We start from the raw sequence: 12,776 nt of genomic DNA, 5'->3' as shown, positions 1-12,776 counted from the left end.
AAAGAGAAGTATTCTGTCCTGAGTGACGTGGGGAGAAAGTGTTGGAGACACCCAGAGGCAAAACAGGGAAATGCTGAAGGATTGAAACTGATGCTTAATTTTAAGAAAACGTTCAACAGGCCCTCAAGACCAGGGTTATGCTCTGCCTTTCCTTTTACGTATAAGCAACCCTAAACTGCACAAGTGATGAGCGGTGAGTCCTGGTTTTGGCCCCCTCCCCCAAATCTGTCTTTTTCTGTGGTAAGCCATCACCAGGCCTGTTCTCTTGGCAACATCTGGCAGCCCAATGGCACAGCAAGGAAGAGAGCACGGCAATAGCCCCGTTTCAGAAAGTGTTCTGTCTCTGCTAACAGCTGTGTTATGTTACTGTCATGCAGTGATACGTTTTGAACCTGAACTCGGGTATTGGCTCCCTTGACGCATGGTGGTGAGTGGTATCCTTGGGTATGATGCTGATGTATCCTGGCTCCTCCCACGCAAACTCCCGGGTCTAAAATAAGACAAGAGTTGGTGGGTCTGCAGTTGTTGGCTCCTCTGGATTGCAGGAGAGGACCCCTCCGTTCATGTAGGCTGCTGAAAACACTAAAACTCAGATGTACCTTTTTAAAAAAAATGTATGTATGTATGTATGTATTTTGAGAGAGAGAAAGAGTAGGGGAGGGACAGACAGAGAGAGGGAGGCAGAGGATTCAAAGTGGGCTCTGTGCTGACAGCAGAGGGCCCCATGCGGGGCTCGAACCCACGAACTGTGAGGTCACGATCTGAGCTGAAGTCGGACGCTTAACTGATTGAGCCACCCGGGCGTCCCGCAGATGCACCTTCTTGAGGAGTGAGGGAGGTGGAGCAGATTTGCATCCATACATGATCCTGAAATCCCTGGGTCTTGTACGTATTTTTGCATCATTTGTTTGCTTGTTCAGTGGGAAAAGAAAATGAAAGTAATGTAACTCCAAGCATTGTTTTCATCAATCTTTGTGCCCTGAACCATCTTTGGGCTGGCCTTTCTCTTACTGTCCTGCCTGAAATTCCAGGCTCAGACCTTCCTAAGACTCACGGGGTGGAGATTTCACTACTCTGAAGTTGTGGTTTTCACCACCAGCAAAGAGTCCGGAAGGATCACCTCACTGCGGGGAACTGGAATTAACTATATACGAAACCTGACACTCTCCATAGGTAACCTTATCTTTGGAGTTTCTCTGTGGACCTTTTCTTTTTTTTTTTTTTTAATTTTTTTTTAACGTTTATTTATTTTTGAGATGGAGAGAGACAGAGCATGAACAGGGGAGGGGCAGAGAGAGAGGGAGACACAGAATCTGAAACAGGCTCCAGGCTCTGAGCTGTCAGCACAGAGCCTGACGTGGGGCTCGAACTCACGGACTGTGAGATCATGACCTGAGCTGAAGTCAGACGCTTAACCGACCAAGCCACCCAGGCGCCCCTGTGGACCTTTTCTTAAAGATCTGAGAATGACATCCTGCCTGCTTCAGATCCTTTGTCCCCAGCTCTCTCTGCCCCTCCCTGTGCACGCATGCATTCTTTCTCTCTCAAAAATAATAAACAAACAAAAGAAAATGAGAGAATTTTAGGCAAGAACAGCAGGCTTATGTGGCCCTCTTGTCTGAGGCTCCCCCCAGACCCCTAAGGTTGCTGGATAAAATTCAGGATGCCAAGTTTGATTTCAGATAAACAGCAAATACTTTTTAAGTATAAGCATGTCCAAAATACTGCATGAGACATATACTAAAAAATTACTCATTACTTACTTGGATTTCAAATTTAACTGGACATCCTGTATTGTTATTTTTTTAAGTTTATTTATTTATTTTGAGAGAGAGAGAGAGGGGGAGGGGCAGAGAGAGAGGGAGAGAGAAAGAATCCCAAGCAGGCTCCACACTGTCAGTATGGAGACCGACGTGGGGCTTGAATTCACACACCATGAGGTCGTGACTTGAGCTGAAATCAAGAGTCGGATGCTCAACTGACTGAGGCATTAGGTGTTCCTCCTGTATTGTTATTTTCTTTTGCTAAGTCAGGCAACCTCTCCCTTCTGTCCACATCATCCCCTGCCCTGACAGCAGAATTGAGAATGCAGGGCTGGACAGGAAAACCAGTAATTTTACTGCCAGAGAGGGTGGACTTGATTTGAGGTGGGAGGTAGGGGTGAAAACCTGTGGATTTGTCGGCTAACAGTGATGAACTTGGTTGGGAATGGGAAAAATCATCTGTTTTACTAATGTGACATTGCAGTTTTCGGGGTGTTAAGCCAGCCAGACACTTAATGGAGAAGCTGCAGAAATGAGATCAGTTCTTCAGACATCCCTGGCTGAATGGAAAACCACACAGATGCATGCAGGATTGCTGAGAGAGCTGAGGGGAAAATAAATCCCAAGGAAGACCTAACTGATTGATAAGTCTGGGAATATATTCAAATTTTCAATCAGCAGAGGTGGGAAGCTTTTGGGGCATAAGATGTTTGAGTCCAACCTCTCCTCAATGTCTTGACTGACCCAGGAAGCTATGTAGACACAGGGGAATCCACTAAAAGGCCATAGTAAAAAATACAAATAAAAATTTTAAAAACCTGCCCAGAAATATCAGTGACTGCACACCACAGGGGAGACAGATTTTACAGTGTAAGTCCAGACAAGTTACAAAGAAAAGGGGAAAAACAATCCTCAGGAAAATGAAACAGAATTAAAGTCGTTACAACATATGTAGCATGTCTGGTTTTCAACCCCAAATTATGAGACATACAAGGAAGCAGGGAAGTGTGATCAATATTCAGAAAGAAAGCAATCAAGAGAAACTAATTCTAAATGGGCCCAAAGTCCTCTAAGCATCCATTATAAATATGTTCAAAAAATTAAAGGAAATTAGGTTTAATTATCTTAAAAAACTGGCAATGAAAACAAGAAATTGCAAAAGAGAAATGGAAACTATAAAGTATACAAAAACAAAATGCTATCTAGCAGTGAAAAGTAAAATAACCCAATGAAGAATTCAGCAGATAGGTTCAACAGCAGATTTGAGATGGCAGAGAAAAGAATAACTGATCCTGGAGACAGCAGTTATCCAATTTGGAGAACAGAGAGATGAAATGAGATTGAAGGACAGAGGCTCACAGGCCTGGGGAATAATATCAAGATAAGTCACTAATATTTGTGATAAGAATCAGAGAGGGAGAGAAGAGAGAGAAGGCGGGGGGGGGTGGGAGGAAGCATCAGTGACCCCCAAACTCCCCAAATTTGATGAAAACCTCTAACCTTCAGATTCAAGAAGCTCAAAAAATTCCATTAAGGCTAAACACAAAGAGAAACACACCTAGTCACGTCATAGTGTAACTGTGGAAAGATGTAAAGAGCAAGTCTTGAAAGCAGCAAGGGAGAAATGACGCATCATTAAAGAGAAACAACGATGTGGATAGTGCCTGACTTATCAGAATATAAAGGAGCCTAGGAGGCAGTGGATTAATGAGTTAAAATGCAGAGAGGAAAGAGAGCGTCATTCCAAGAACTCTCCACCCAAAAAAACTATTATTCAGAGAATGAGAGTGAAACAGACTTCCGAAATTAACGAACACTGGGAGTATACCTGCCCTATAAGAAGTACTGAGGGACGTCCTTCAGGATGAAAGGAAATGACAGTAGATAGTAACTCAGCTCCTCCAGAAGGAATGAAGAGCTCAGGAAGTGATAAAGATGTGGGTCAGTAGAAAAGACTATATAAAGTTGTTTCTCTTCTTATTTCTTTAAAAAGCATACCCTTGTTGAATATAATAAATGTAAGACTGATTTGGCCTTATAAAATAAGTAGATTTAATACTTATGATGATAATAGTATGGAAAATGGGGGAGGGAATGGAGCTTACTGGATCAAATTTGCTATATTTTACCAAAATTAAGTCACTGTTGGGGCACCTTGCTGGCTCAGTCCGTAGATCGCATGACTCTTCATCTACAGGTTGTGAATTCAAGCCCCACATTGGATGTAGAGATGAGTTAAAAAAATAACATCATAAACAAAATTAAGTCAGTATTAACCTGAAGTAGATGGTGATGAATTAATGGTAAATTGTAATTCTAAGATAACTAACTAAACACACGCACACACATGCACACACACACACATGCACACATACACACACCACAAACCAAAACTAAGCTTAAAAATTAGTAAAGGAATTAAAATAGTATACTAGAAAAAATATATTTAACAGAAAGGAAGGCAGTAAAAAATACAACAAATAGGACAAGACATGTATGGAAAACAAATGGCAAAATGTCAGACATCAGTTCAGCTACCTCAATAGTTACATTAAAAGGCAGAGATGATCAGACTGGATGAAGAGCAAGATCCTACTGTGTGCTGTGTATAAGAGATTCAGGTTTGTTTAAAGACACAAAATTGGTTGAAAATAAAGGGATGGGAAAGGCACAGCTTGCAAGAGTAGCCATAAGAGAGCTGGAGTGACTATATAAGTTTCAGGCAAAATAGACTTTTTGACAAAGAATATTACTAGAAAGAATGAGGAATATTTCTTAATCATAAAGGGCCAATACATCAGGAAGCTCTGACATTTATAAATGATTATATATTTAACAACATCTTGAAAATACATGATATAACAGGACAGAATAGAAAGGAGAAGTTGACAGTTCAGCAGTTATGGTTGGAGATTTCAGTAGTCCTCTCTAATTAATAGAATTACTAGATAGAAAATTGGTAAGAATGTAAAAGAAAATCACCGTCAACTTGACCTATCTGATGTGTATAGAATACATCCAACCACAGCATGATATGCCTTCTTGTTATTGTTGTGTGTCTTGTCATTTTTGATTCAATATTGGACATTTTGTATAAAAGAATAGTAGAGCCTGGGGTAGATAGGATTTATGTCTGGAAGTGGGCATGGCTTTTCTCAGTGTTTCATGAGACAAGACTGAGGCAATGCAGCTTCAGTTTAAGCTGATTGTAGGTTTCGTTGTTGCTATAATTGCCATTAATGTATCATAATATTTTAATTGCTTCCGGGGTGGACTACTGCCACTGCCTTGTACTTAATGTGGATTCTAGGGTGCTGGTGGATTTTTCTTGTGTTCCCAATTCACCTGCAGCTTTAAGTAGTCCAGACTGCTTAAAAAGGGTCTTTCTCTGTGGCTCTTGTCCTTTCCATGTTGTATCCTGCCAGTTGTTGGTTATTTGGTGGGATGCTTAAGCTTGGGGTGAGGTGGGAACTCTTCATTCTCTTGGTCAGTCTCACTGAGCCATATCCTGGGTACCTGGATTTGAAGAGTGGGCCCATTTTCAACATTCTTGTTCCCTTCTATGGCAGTCACACTCTGACTAGTTTATATGGAGAATTTGGGGCAGTAGAGAGTTCCATTCTCTGCCCTGAATGTAAGCTGACCTCTGCTTTGTGTCAACACAGAAGCAGCAGTGGACTTTGCTTGAGATGAGTGACAGGCAAGTTGCCTCGTTTCTCCACAGCCCAACCCCGGTGTAGATTGCTGGCTCTTATTGTCAATGCAAGGTTGGTGGTAGATTTGAGGTGGGTTGCCTGACTATGCCCTCGAAGTTTACCTTTGCCTGGGACTGGGGGAGAGAGGGAGGGTTTTCTGCACCTTCACAAGTGATGTTGGCTTCTATCCCTGCCCAGAGGCAATGAATCTTTGCCTGGGCTTGGGGGTTGGGGGGTGGTGGGTGGGAGCACTTCCTGCCCCTTCCCTGGGACCCACAGTCCTTGGCTCCCAGTTCCCTTCACAAAGGGCAAGTGGGTGGGGCTTTGTGTGCTTGTGCACAGGGGTGGGGCGGTAGGGAGGTGGGGTGAGGGAGTGCAGACTTCCTGCATCAGGAGCAACTAGGGATGTGATCCTCACTTTAGCCCACACTTGGCCTTGAAGAATTCCTTAAACGTGCATCCATTTTCTGTTTACCCTCTAAGGCAGTTGTCTCTTTGGGCTGCGCTTTGCCACAGGTGAAGCAGTTCAAGAATCTGGTCCCTCCTCAGGGCCTATCATCTGAAATTTAGTTCACCTGTCTGCCTGCCTTGCTGTTTCAGTGCTCTGGTGGGCTCAAGGCAAATCATGATTTTATTAATGATCCAGCTTTCTGTTGCCTTCAATCTGGGTTCAAGGACAGTTCTGTGACTTTCTGGGTTCAATCTGGGTTCAAGGACAGTTCTGTGACTTTCTGCATCTAAGGATCTATCCTGTTTCCAATTCTCTCTGTGAGTCTCCTGTCTCAGAAATAGGTTACAACTCCTCGCTCTTTTTGGGGGAGAAGATGATCATTAACTCTCAATGCACCTGAAAAGAAATTGAAGGCATCAAGACACCTCATCCTTCCTTCTTTAAGAGTTGAATGAAGAACTAAACGTTCTGTAGTTCATAGTCCCAAGTATACAATTTTTGTATCTCAATATTTACATAGTTAAACAGTTGTTCTTATTTATTTATGTATGTATTTATGTATGTATGTATGTATGTATGTATGTATTTATTTATTTATTTATTTATTTTAGAGAGAGGGAACATGTGAGCAGGAGAGAGGGGCAGTGGGGGAGAGAGAGAGAGAGAGAGAGAGAGAGAGAGAGAGAGAGAGAGAGAGAGAGAGAGGGAGGGAGAGGGAGAGGAGAAAGAGAGAGAATCCTAAGCAGGCTCTATGCACAGAGTGGAGCCCAACATGGGGCTTGATCCCATGACCCTGGGATCATGACCTGAGCTGAAATAAGAGTCAGAGGCTCAACGATTGAGCCACCCAGGTGCCCCTAAACAGGTATTTTTTAAAAAGGAGGGGTCATGAAAAAAAATGGGGGACTTGGTTGCAGATTTTGAGTGACTTTTGCTTGGAATAATTTCAGATTCTTAATGGTTGCTTAAATTATACCACCTTGTATTATATAGAACATGTGGTTTGTTTAAAATGTTACAACTCTGTGTATGACTTAGGTATGTGTACAGTTAAGCATTTGGAAGAGACGGACTTTGGCCAGTCGAATTTTATTTGATCTTCTCATCACATGACTTTAAAAATGAAATGAAGAGTTTCAGCTTTCACTTTTTAATTCTTTTGGCAAGATACGATGAAAAGAAATCCAAGGAGAGTAGGAAGATGTCATGTGAAATGCCAGGAAAATGGATTAACAAGGAAAAAAATAATCTGCTTTAAGGTGGAGTGATTCAAATATTAAGAAAATGGTCTCATTCGTTTTGGTGACAGAGATGTTTTGGTGGTTTTCTTTCTCTTGATAAAGAATAGGTACTCTGGGAGCACAGGCCACATACCTCTGACCCACGGGTAAAGCTTTAAATGTCTAGAGAAGGAATGGTAAACAAGCAAGGATGCAAAAAACTCACAAAATTCATCCTTAGAAAGAAATATTTGGTTTAAATGCCTACAAGAACTTTGTGGCACAGTGAGGCAACTGTGTTTGCAATTAAGAAAATATGAAACTTGCGTGCCTGGGTGGCTTGTCAGTTGAGCAGCTGACTCTTGATTCAGCTCTGATCATGATCCCAGGGTCATGGGATGAAACCCAGCGTCAGGCTCCCTGCTGAGCATGGAAGCCAAGTTATATCCACGTAGGACTCTGCCCTTGTGATGACTATTTAATGTTGAACTTCGCAGCTTTATTTAGATGTAGAATAAACAGAATCTTCACACAGGATTTTATTTTTAAAGTTTATTTATTTTGAGAGGGAAGGAGAGAGAGAGAGAGAGAGAGAGAGAGAGAGAGAGGATCCCAAGCAGGCTCCACACTGTCAGCACAGAGCCTGAAATGGGGCTTGATCTCACAAACTGTGAGATTATGGCCTGAGCCGAAATCAAGAGTCAGAGGCTTAAACGACTGAACCATGCAGGTGCCCCAGGATCCTATGTTTAAAATTATGTGTCTCTTTTACTCCCTAGGTTTTATGATATCATCTAATACTCCTGCCTACAAAATTCTAAGATCCTCCTAGAATAGAATTACTTTTTGGTGACTGTAAAAATTATATGAAATTCAAATTTTGGTGTCCATAAATAAACTTTAATGGAACGCAGCCACCTCATTTGTCACATGTCGTCAGTGTCTGCTTTTGCTATACAGTGGCTCTGCTGAGCAGGTGTCCCAGCATGGGCCCACAAAACCTAAAATGTTTACTCTGGTTCTTTACAAAGTTTGCTGACCCATATTACACATCAGGATGCCTCAAACTGTAACATACATACCAATCACCCAGGGATCTTACTAACACGTAGATTCTGATAATCTGATAAGCGGTTAGTGAGAAGGAGCTCTGAAAGAGATATAGCCCTCACCACCTTCTCTCCTGGTGGCTTCAGGCTTCTCCCTTCTCACTTCTTGAGGCTTCTATTCCCTTCTTGGTTACCTGGACCCAGAGGAATGTGGGCCACAAGAAATAGAAGGGCAGCCAGCAAGATCCACTTGAGAGCCTGGGCAGGATGGAAGAGGGGTGGTGGGAGGGGGCAGAGTGTGGAGGAAGCCGTATCCCACTCTGAAATATGCCCCCACTGGCTCCACATGGCATCTTCTCCTCCCCTCCCCTACTTGGCCTGAAATTCCCATGATTAAGTGTAGGTAGGTACAGAATAGACTTCCTTTTGTTTTGTTTCAGTAACACAGGCTGATACGGCCACCTGTTTCCATGGCTTCACCTACTATTTTTATATTGATAACTTCCAAACTATTTCTTGTCTGGGCTTTCTTCTAAGTATTGGCTCGCCTGCTTGGAATTTCCACTTGGACGTAGCACACTCAACTTAGATTTAATATTTCTTCTAAAGGAACTCATGGTCATCAACTCCAGACTGCTTGTTCTCCAGTGTTTTCTGTCATAGTAAATGATTAGTACCTTCCCCATCTTTTTTTTTAGAATAATTAAAAAAAAAATTTTTTTTAACGTTTTATTTATTTTCGAGACAGAGAGAGAGCATGAACGGGGGAGGGTCAGAGAGAGAGGGAGACACAGAATCTGAAACAGGCCCCAGGCTCTGAGCTGTCAGCACAGAGCCCGACGCAGGGCTTGAACTCACAGACAGTGAGATCATGACCTGAGCTGAAGTCGGGCGCTCAGCCGACTGAGCCACCCAGGCGCCCCTAGCACCTTCCCCATCTTGAGACATGGGAATCAGCTTTGCCTCTCCTCTTTAATCCCCCATGAGCTATTATTATGACCACATCCTAAATATCTCTGGGATCCATCCACTTCTTTCTTGCGGTCCCCATTCTTTTTTTCTTTTTTAAGTTTGTTTGTTTTTTTGTTTGTTTAAAGAATCCCAAGCTAACAGTTCAGAGCCTGACATGGGGCTCGAACTCATGAACCAGTAGATCGTGACCTGCCCCTTGTGGTCCCCATTCTAAGTCACGACCATTTGTCACCTGTTCACCTACAATAGCTTTATGTAGAATCTCTGTATTTAATGTTGCCATGCTAAAATTTGTTGTCCTCACTGTGGCCAGAGTAATCTGCTTAAAACAAAAAGGTGATCATATCCCACTTCCTCAGAATAAGGTCCAAGCTCCTCATTATGGTCTCCATGCCCTGCATACCTGTCCCCTTCCTGTGTCTTTGGCCTCTCTTTGTGGGTTTACTCCCTCGCTTCCTGCGTTCCAGCCATTTTCAATTTTCCCCCTGTTGTTTTTCAGCAAGTCGTTTAACGATGATGCCTATCATTCTCCTTCTACCTGTCATAAAATGCCTTTTATTTCTAGTCTTAAAATTTGCTTCCCCTGGGAAGACTTTCCCGAGCCACCAGATGAAGTCAGATATTCTGGGTATTTGTCCTCATAGCATCCAGCTCCTGTACAGTGTCCCCTAAAAGTCTGCAAGCCCTGTGAGGTCGCAGACTGCAGCTTTTCCACCACTGCGTCCTAAGCACCTAGTAGAATGCCTGCCGTCAATAACTATCCATGAATAAACATCAAGAATAGAGACAACCAGGGGCACCTGGGTGGCTCAGTCGGCTAGGCGTCCGACTTCGGCCCAGGTCGCGATCTCACAGTTCATGGGTTCGAGCCCCACGTCAGGCTTTGTGCTGACAGCTCAGAGCCTGGAGCCTGCTTTGGATTCTGTGTCTTCCTCTCTCTCTCTGCCCTCCCTGGCTCACACTCTGTGTCTCTCTCAAAAATAAATAAATATTAAAAAAAAAATATAGACAACGAATTTGATTTGGATGCAAATCATGTGAATGTTTAGGAATCACAGAGTAGTTTCTAGTATCTGTATCTTGTAGAGAATCCATTTGAAAGCCTACTATTACTGTAGCCCCCTGTGGGGTTTCAGTGTTTCCTGCGTAACCCAGGGTGGTTGTCCAAAATTTTCCAACAGGATATCAGCTTCCTGCTTAGAGGCGTGATGTGCTGGATCCGAGGGAACAACAATGTAAAAGAATTTCCAGATCCATGTGCCCCTCACATTGTCGAGGGACTGAGTCCTCAGCTTTAGCTATCCTTCTGAATGAGGTTTTGAGACAACCTTCATTCTCAGACACAATTCCATGAGATGGACTTTCCTTTTAAGGGTCTTTGGGATTTAGTTTTACTTCCCAGGGATTAGAGACCTTGTGTCGGGTGTCTCAGCTTCAGTAACACTTGTGGTTCCATTCTGATGGAACATGATGGCAACTTCATACCCACTTCATAAAGTGGGAGGTGGCACTTTACTGAGAATATACTGTGGCAGTCAATATTAATAATCCTAGGTGTTAGTAAAATCTAAGATTTATTGGATGACTACTATGTTTCAGGAACTGTTCTAATCACTTTACACTTATTTTTTTAATGTCTATTTTGAGAGAGAGAGGGAGGGAAAGAGGGCAGAGAGGGAGAGAGAGAATCCCAAGCGGGCTCCAAGCTGTCAGCACAGAACCTGACATGGGGTTCGATTCCACAACCATGAGATCATGACCTGAGCCGAAATCAAGAGTTGGACTCTCAACCAACTAAGCCACCCATGTGCCCCCTAGTCACTTTACACTTCCTAATTCCTGCAATTCTCCTCCAACTATATAAAATATGGACCATGATTAATCCCATTTTCGGGTGAGGAAATTGAGGTTAACTTGCCCACAGACATATGGCTGTTATATAGAGGAGCCTGGATTTGAAAGATTTGAGAATAACTTACTTTCCTGAGAGCAGTTTTCACTAGAGAGCAATGAGAAGATCTATCATGCTCTTTCTCTCATGCCACCCCTGGCTCAGCTCTCCATTTCTTGCACTCTGAGCTCCTCAACACCCCACGTCCTGCAGTTCACAACCTGTGCGTTGTGCCCCGGGGTGAAAGTTGACGCTCTGGTCCCAAGGCAGTACAGGTGGGATGAGCATGGGTTTGTTTTATCCCATTTTGAAGATGAACAGGGCTTCACTGGGGGGAGGAGGTGGTGGGGGGTTGGAAGTTTAGTGCCTGAGGGTTGAAGGAAGAAACATCTATCCTGGGGGCTGTGAGGTTCTCCCAAGTGGAATGGAGAGAGGTCTGGGGTCGGGGGAGGGGCTTGGAGTGCTCACTACCACCAAGATGAGAGGAATGATGGCATGACGAACCCACCAAGAGTGGAGGCAAAGGTCCCCAAGGTCCAACTTGGCCTGGAGGAAGTGGAGCTGCTGGAAGAGCCCCCCTCTCCCCACCTTTATCATGGATCCTGGCGTGGGTAGGTCACTACCTAGGTTCAGAATGTGCCCTTCCCTGTGACTCAACATCCCACATAACCTGGGTGGTTGAATGATACAAGGTGTGTGGAGGGAGACCTGAAAGTGAACTGATATATTCGTCTTCCAGCCCATCATGGTGGGTTAGACCTGGAGGATGATACAATTCAGTTGTATCTACACATTTACAGTAAAGAAATGGGATATTATTTGCATCTCAAGTGCCCAGGGGTAGTTTAGCCTTGTTGCCGTAGACTTTGGTGACTCCCTGTCCTGTAGCTTAGCCCAGATGAAAAAAACCTCAGCTTTGATAGAGAACATGGCTGGCTGGCAATTGCTGAATAATCTTATATAATGAGAGAAGCAGGTCTTGTAAAATCGTTCTGGGAAAGCATTCTCTGAAGGATGAGACTTTTGGGATGGCAGTTATATGTCTAGACTCTGGAGTTATTGCTGAAGGTAACACTATTTTCTTCCAGAGGCAGTAGTTACTAAATTTAGTTCAAAACATTTCTTGTCAGTTCTACATAAAGTGGGAAAATACAACCTTTGAATTCACCTGTAACAGAATGTGATACGAACAACTGTGAGATCTTTGTATTCTTATGTAGCTTTTTCTGGCCCACATGTCATTTCTGTCAGACTGAGAATACTTCCATTGTAATTTCCTGGTGTTGAATTATCTTAGATCAGTGATAACTGTGCCTTTTAAAAGATAGCTAGAGGACAGTCAAACATTCTTCAGTTTAGCACATAAAAAAAAAAAAGACATCTTTTTTTTTCACAAGGCAAAATTAAATAATAGATGGATTTTTGAAAGATTACTTGAGGTCTTTGTGTTTTATCAGTTGAAACCCTTCCTAGAGATATGAAATCTTTAACATATTTACAAAGTATGATTTTTATTTTTTTTAAGTGTTTAAGTTTTATTTATTTTGAGAGAGAGAGAGAGAGCAGGGGTGAGTGGCAGAGAGAGATGGAGAGAGAGAGAATCCCAAGCAGGTTCTGCACTGTCGGTGCAGAGCCTGATGTGGGGCTTGAACTCATGAACCGTGAGATAATGACCTGAGCTGAAATCAAGAGTTGGATGCTTAACTGATTGACCCACCTAGGAGCCCCACCAAAG

Source organism: Neofelis nebulosa, chromosome 1 (assembly GCF_028018385.1).
Source record: "Neofelis nebulosa isolate mNeoNeb1 chromosome 1, mNeoNeb1.pri, whole genome shotgun sequence".
Lineage (NCBI taxonomy): Eukaryota > Metazoa > Chordata > Mammalia > Carnivora > Felidae > Neofelis > Neofelis nebulosa.
Note: the sequence above shows the minus strand (reverse complement) of the source record.